The following is a 7,926-nucleotide window of genomic DNA, read 5'->3' as shown; positions in this document are numbered from 1 at the left end:
GCTCATGCATGGGAGACTTTCGCGTTGCAGCTGTCGTAGCCACCCAATACTACAACAATCCTGTCCTGAAGTGATGCCTTCCCAGGGATTTCTCTATAATCTCTTTATGTGTGCACAACCTGTCAATCTCAATCATGGCTGTTGTTGTGCCAGCCTCCCGCTGAGGGTTGGACGGGAGGGGTGTGATATGGGGCCCTGGCCAATGGTGATCCATTCTGTCGATTAGCTGCATGCTCTCTCATTATCATCTCCCCCTACCAGTGCTAGGCTGAGGGCAGAGATACGATGGGGACCAACCATGGATTTAGCCATTGTGACATAGGGTAAGGGACCTGTCACAGAATACCTATGGAACACCAGAGCTACACAACTGTGAAACGCCATTTTGGTAGTCAATCCCTCTGCAAACCCTAGTGGATGTGAAAAACCTCTTTCCACAGGTGGGGAACATGTAAACCCTGTGCCCTAAATCTCAGGAGGTCAACGTGTGTATTCCTCCAACACCTGACATTTTCATTAGCTTAGTTGTAACCAGTAGTGTAAAGTACTTAAATAAAAAATACTTTAAAGTACTACTAAAGTCGTTTTTTTGGGTATCTATACTTTCCTATTTATATTTTTGACAACTTTTACTTCAATACATTCCTAAAAAAAATGTACTTTTTACTCCATACATTTTCCCTGACACCCAAAAGTACATGTTACAGTTTGAATGCTTTGCAGGACAGAAAATGGTCCAATTCGCACACTTACCAAGAGAACATCCCATGTCATCCATACTGGCTCCGATCTGGCGGACTCACTAAACACAAATGCTTTGTTTGTAAATTATGTCTGAGTGTTGGAGTGTGACCCTGGCTATCCATAAATTTAAATAAAGATAAAAAGGAATTTTAAATTTGTACTTTTACTTTTGATACTTAGGTACAGTGGGGCAAAAAAGTATTTAGTCAGCCACCAATTGTGCAAGTTCTCCCACTTAAAAATATGAGAGGCCTGTAATTTTCATCATAGGTAGACTTCAACTATGACAGACAAAATGAGAAAAAAAATCCAGAAAATCACATTGTAGGATTTTTAATGAATTTATTTGCAAATTATGGTGGAAAATAAGTATTTGGTCAATAACAAAAGTTTCTCAATACTTTGTTATATACCCTTTGTTGGCAATGACAGAGGTCAAACGTTTTCTGTAAGTCTTCACAAGGTTTTCACACACTGTTGCTGGTATTTTGGCCCATTCCTCCATGCAGATCTCCTCTAGAACAGTAATGTTTTGGGGCTGTTGCTGGGCAACACGGACTTTCAACTCCCTCCAAAGATTTTCTATGGGGTTGAGATCTGGAGACTGGCTAGGCCACTCCAGGACCTTGAAATGCTTCTTACGAAGCCACTCCTTCGTTGCCCGGGCGGTGTGTTTGGGATCATTGTCATGCTGAAAGACCCAGCCACGTTTCAACTTCAATGCCCTTGCTGATGGAAGGAGGTTTTCACTCAAAATCTCACGATACATGGCCCCATTCATTCTTTCCTTTACACGGATCAGTCGTACTGGTCCCTTTGCAGAAAAACAGCCCCAGAGCATGATGTTTCCACCCCCATGCTTCACAGTAGGTATGGTGTTCTTTGGATGCAACTCAGCATTCTTTGTCCTCCAAACACGACGAGTTGAGTTTTTACCAAAAAGTTATATTTTGGTTTCATCTGACCATATGACATTCTCCCAATCTTCTTCTGGATCATCCAAATGCTCTCTAGAAAACTTCAGACGGGCCTGGACATGTACTGGCTTAAGCAGGGGGACACGTCTGGCACTGCAGGATTTGAGTCCCTGGCGGCGTAGTGTGTTACTGATGGTAGGCTTTGTTACTTTGGTCCCAGCTCTCTGCAGGTCATTCACTAGGTCCCCCCGTGTGGTTCTGGGATTTTTGCTCACCGTTCTTGTGATCATTTTGACCCCACGGGGTGAGATCTTGCGTGGAGCCCCAGATCGAGGGAGATTATCAGTGGTCTTGTATGTCTTCCATTTCCTAATAATTGCTCCCACAGTTGATTTCTTCAAACCAAGCTGCTTACCTATTGCAGATTCAGTCTTCCCAGCCTGGTGCAGGTCTACAATTTTGTTTCTGGTGTCCTTTGACAGCTCTTTGGTCTTGGCCATAGTGGAGTTTGGAGTGTGACTGTTTGAGGTTGTGGACAGGTGTCTTTTATACTGATAACAAGTTCAAACAGGTGCCATTAATACAGGTAACGAGTGGAGGACAGAGGAGCCTCTTAAAGAAGAAGTTACAGGTCTGTGAGAGCCAGAAATCTTGCTTGTTTGTAGGTGACCAAATACTTATTTCCCACCATAATTTGCAAATAAATTCATTAAAAATACTACAATGTGATTTTCTGGATTTTTTTTTCTCATTTTGTCTGTCATAGTTGAAGTGTACCTATGATGAAAATTACAGGCCTTTTTTTTTTACACCTTTATTTAATCTTTGTTTAACTAGGCAAGTCAGTTAAGAACACATTCTTATTTTCAATGACAGCCTAGGAACGATGGGTTAACTGCCTCGTTCAGGGGCAGAACGACAGACTTTTCCCCATTCAGCTCGGGGGATTCAATCTTGCAACCTTACAGTTAACTAGTCTAACGCTCTATCCACCTGATTACATTGCACTCCACGAGGAGCCTGCCTGTTACGCGAATGCAGTAAGCCAAGGTAAGATGCTAGCTAGCATTAAACTTATCTTACACAAAACAATCAATCAATCATAATCACTAGTTAACTACACATGGTTGATGATATTACTAGTTTATCTAGCGTGTCCTGCGTTGCATTTATTGATGCGGTGCGTATCGTTGCTCCAATGTGTACCTAATCATAAACATCAATGCCTTTCTTAAAATCAATCCACAGAAGTATATAATTTTTAAACCTGCATATTTAGCTAAAAGAAATCCAGGTTAGCAGGCAATATTAACCAGGTGAAATTGTGTCACTTCTCTTGCGTTCATTGCACGCAGAGTCAGTGTATATGCAACAGTTTGGGCCGCCTAATTTGCCAGAATTTTACGTAATTATGACATAACATTGAAGGTTGTGCAATATAACAGGAATATTTAGATTTTGGGATGCCACCCGTTAGATAAAATACGGAACGGTTCCGTAATTCACTGAAAGAATAAATGTCTTGTTTTCGAGATGATAGTTTCCGGATTCGACCATATTAATGACCTAAGGCTCGTATCTGTGTGTTATTATGTTATAACTAAGTCTATGATTTGATAGGGCAGTCTGACTGAGCGGTGGTAGGCAGCAGCATTCATTCAAACAGCACTTTCGTGCGTTTTGCCAGCAGCTCTTCGTTGTTCTTCAAGCATTGCACTGTTTATGACTTCAAGCCTATCAACTCCCGAGATTAGGCTGGTGTAACCGATGTGAAATGGCTAGCTAGTTAGCGGGGTGCGCGCTAAAAGCGTTTCAAACGTCACTCGCTCTGAGACTTGGAGTGGTTGTTCCCCTTGCTCTGCATGTGTAACAGTATAACTTTAAACCGTCCCCTCGCCCCGACACGGGCGCGAACCAGGGACCCTCTGCACACATCAACAACGGTTGCCCACGAAGCACGGTCGTTACCCATCGCTCCACAAAAGCCGCGGCCCTTGCAGAGCAAGGGGCAACACTACATATTGGTTTCAGAGCAAGTGACGTAACTGATTGAAATGCTACTAGCGCGTACCCGCTAACTAGCTAGCCATTTCACATCCGTTACACATGGGTAATGCTGCTTCGAGGGTGGTGGTTGTTGATGTGTTCCTGGTTCGAGCCCAGGTAGGAGCGAGGAGAGGGACGGAAGCTATACTGTTACACTGGCAATACTAAAGTGCCTATAAGAACATCCAATAGTCAAAGGTTAATGAAATACAAAATGGTAGAGAAATAGTCCTATAATTCCTATAATAACTACAACCTAAAACTTCTTACCTGGAAATATTGAAGACTCATGTTAAAAGGAACCACCAGCTTTCATATGTTCTCATGTTCTGAGCAAGGAACTTAAACGTTAACTTTCTTACATGGCACATATTGCACTTTTACTTTCTTCCCCAACACTTTGTTTTTGCCCTTATTTAAACCAAATTGAACATGTTTCATTATTTATTTGAGGCTAAATTGATTTTATTGATGTATTATATTAAGTTAAAATAAGTGTTCATTCAGTATTGTTGCAATTGTCATTATTACAAAAAATTTTTAAATTATAATAAAATTGGCCAGATTAATCGGTATCGGCCTTTTTGGTCCTCCAATAATCGGTATCGGCGTTGAAAAATCATAATCGGTCGACCTCTAATCCTGACAACTAGCCAAGTGAGCCAGCACGACACCTGCTTCGGCATGACACTCACTCCCCTCCATATTATTATTATTATTATTATTTTTTTTTTTACATGTACACGTACTCTTTATATGACAAATACGCAACATTTAAATATGTGATATGAGAAAGTTATGATACTTTTATAGCTGACAATTTAATCAGACATAAAATTCAAGGCAAAGGATGGAGTAAAGTAAAGGATTACAAAGTAAAGGATTACAAACCCAAGGGCTTGTGCAGTTTGGTTTGTGATTCAATTAACTTGTTTTTCTTATTTACAGTGCTAACACCTCCTTGTTAGAGCTCTGTTGGAATTTTGGCCAGCTTATTCAAGAGAGCAGTAAGAGATCAGCTTCACAATAACATACATTTTTTAGAGTTAAGATACTGTATAACTTGTGATTTATAGTGGGAACACTTCAGGCAAGGCCCCTATTGAGCGCAGAGACTTGTAGTACTGTCTATCTATGCACTTTCTTTCTGCAAGGTCAGTTGCTCCTTCTGGAGTCCAAACTTCAATAGTTAGCCTAATCATAGCAGTCCTTCTCAGGAGCCATCTCAAAACTCAGTTGGCGATGGTAACTGACGTTAGTCAGGCTAGCTCATAATATATATATATATATATATATTACACAGTATATCACAAAAGTGAGTACACCCCTCACATTTTTGTAAATATTTGAGTATATCTTTTCATGTGACAACACTGAAGAAATGGCACTTTGCTACAATGTAAAGTAGTGAGTGTACAGCTTGTATAACAGTGTAAATTTGCTGTCCCCTCAAAATAACTCAACACACAGCCATTAATGTCTAAACCGCTGGCAACAAAAGTGAGTACACCCCTAAGTGAAAATGTCCAAATTGGGCCCAATTAGTCATTTTCCCTTCCCTTGTACTCACTTTTGTGATATATACAGTATATATATATATATATATATATATACTGTATATATATATATACAGTATATATATATACTGTATATATATATATATATATACTGTATATATATATACTGTATATATATATACTGTATATATATATACTGTATATATATATACACACATACTGCTCAAAAAAATAAAGGGAACACTAAAATAACACATCCTAGATCTGAATGAATGAAATATTCTTATTAAATACTTTTTTCTTTACATAGTTGAATGTGCTGACAACAAAATCACACAAATTATCAATGGAAATCAAATTTATCAACCCATGGAGGTCTGGATTTGGAGTCACACTCAAAATTAAAGTGGAAAACCACACTACAGGCTGATCCAACTTTGATGTAATGTCCTTAAAACAAGTCAAAATGAGGCTCAGTAGTGTGTGTGGCCTCCACGTGCCTGTATGACCTCCCTACAACGCCTGGGCATGCTCCCGATGAGGTGGCGGGTGGTTTCCTGAGGCATCTCCTCCCAGACCTTGACTAAAGCATCCGCCAACTCCTGGACAGTCTGTGGTGCAACGTGGCTTTGGTGGATGGAGCGAGACATGATGTCCCAGATGTGCTCAATTGGATTCAGGTCTGGGGAACGGGCGGGCCAGTCCATAGCATCAATGCCTTTCTCTTGCAGGAACTGCTGACACACTCCAGCCACATGAGGTCTAGCATTGTCTTGCATTAGAAAGAACCCAGGGCCAACCGCACCAGCATATGGTCTCACAAGGGGTCTGAGGATCTCATCTCGGTACCTAATGGCAGTCAGGCTACCTCTGGCGAGCACATGGAGGGCTGTGCGGCTCCCCAAAGAAATGCCACCCCACACCATGACTGACCCACCGCCAAACCGGTCATGCTGGAGGATGTTGCAGGCAGCAGAACGTTCTCCACGGCGTCCCCAGACTCTGTCACGTCTGTCACACGTGCTCAGTGTGAACCTGCTTTCATCTGTGAAGAGCACAGGGCGCCAGTGGCGAATTTGCCAATCTTGGTGTTCTCTGGCAAATGCCAAACGTCCTGCACGGTGTTGGGCTGTAAGCACAACCCCCACCTGTGGACGTCGGGCCCTCATACCACCCTCATGGAGTCTGTTTCTGACCGTTTGAGCAGACACATGCACATTTGTGGCCTGCTGGAGGTCATTTTGCAGGGCTCTGGCAGTGCTCCTCCTGATCCTCCTTGCACAAAGGCGGAGGTAGCGGTCTTGCTGCTGGGTTGTTGCCCTCCTCCACGTCTCCTGATGTACTGGCCTGTCTCCTGGTAGCGCCTCCATGCTCTGGACACTACGCTGACAGACACAGCAAACCTTCTTGCCACAGCTCGCATTGATGTGCCATCCTGGATGAGCTGCACTACCTGAGCCACTTGTGTGGGTTGTAGACTCCGTCTCATGCTACCAATAGAGTGAAAGCACCGCCAGCATTCAAAAGTGACCAAAACATCAGCCAGGAAGCATAGGAACTGAGAAGTGGTCTGTGGTCACCACCTGAAGAACCACTCCTTTATTGGGGGTGTCTTGCTAATTGCCTATAATTTCCACCTGTTGTCTATTCCATTTGCACAACAGCATGTGAAATTTATTGTCAATCAGTGTTGCTTCCTAAGTGGACAGTTTGATTTCACAGAAGTGTGATTGACTTGGAGTTACATTGTGTTGTTTAAGTGTTCCCTTTATTTTTTTGAGCAGTAATATATATATATACATACATACATACATACATACATACACACACAGTGGGGAGAACAAGTATTTGATAACCTGCAAAATCGGCAGTGTTTCCTACTTACAAAGCATGTAGAGGTCTGTAATTTTTATCATAGGTACACTTCAACTGTGAGAGACAGAATCCAAAACAAAAATCCAGAAAATCACATAGTATGATTTTAAGTAATTCATTTGCATTTTATTGCATGACGTAAGTATTTGATCACCTACCAACCAGTAAGAATTCCGTCTCTCACAGACCTGTTAGTTTTTCTTTAAGAAGCCCTCCTGTTCTCCACTCATTACCTCTATTAACTGCACCTGTTTGAACTTGTTACCTGTATAAAAGACAACTGTCCACACACTCAATCAAACAGACCACAACCTCTCCACAATGGCCAAGACCAGAGAGCTGTGTAAGGACATCAGGGATAAAATTGTAGACCTGCACAAGGCTGGGATGGGCTACAGGACAATAGGCAAGCAGCTTGGTGAGAAGGCAACAACTGTTGGCGCAATTATTAGAAAATGGAAGAAGTTCAAGATGACGGTCAATCACCCTCGGTCTGGGGCTCCATGCAAGATCTCACCTCGTGGGGCATCAATGATCATGAGGAAGGTGAGGGATCAGCCCAGAACTACATGGTAGGACCTGGTCAATGACCTGAAGAGAGCTGGGACCACAGTCTCAAAGAAAACCATTAGTAACACACTACGCCGTCATGGATTAAAACCCTGCATCGCACGCAAGGTCTCCCTGCTCAAGCCAGCACATGTCCAGGCCCGTCTGAAGTTTGCCAATGACCATCTGGATGATCCAGAGGAGGAATGGGAGAAGGTCATGTGGTCTGATGAGACAAAAATAGAGCTTTTTGGTCTAAACTCCACTCGCCGTGTTTG

Source organism: Salvelinus alpinus, chromosome 21 (genome assembly GCF_045679555.1).
Source record: "Salvelinus alpinus chromosome 21, SLU_Salpinus.1, whole genome shotgun sequence".
Taxonomy (NCBI): Eukaryota; Metazoa; Chordata; class Actinopteri; order Salmoniformes; family Salmonidae; genus Salvelinus; species Salvelinus alpinus.
Note: the sequence above shows the minus strand (reverse complement) of the source record.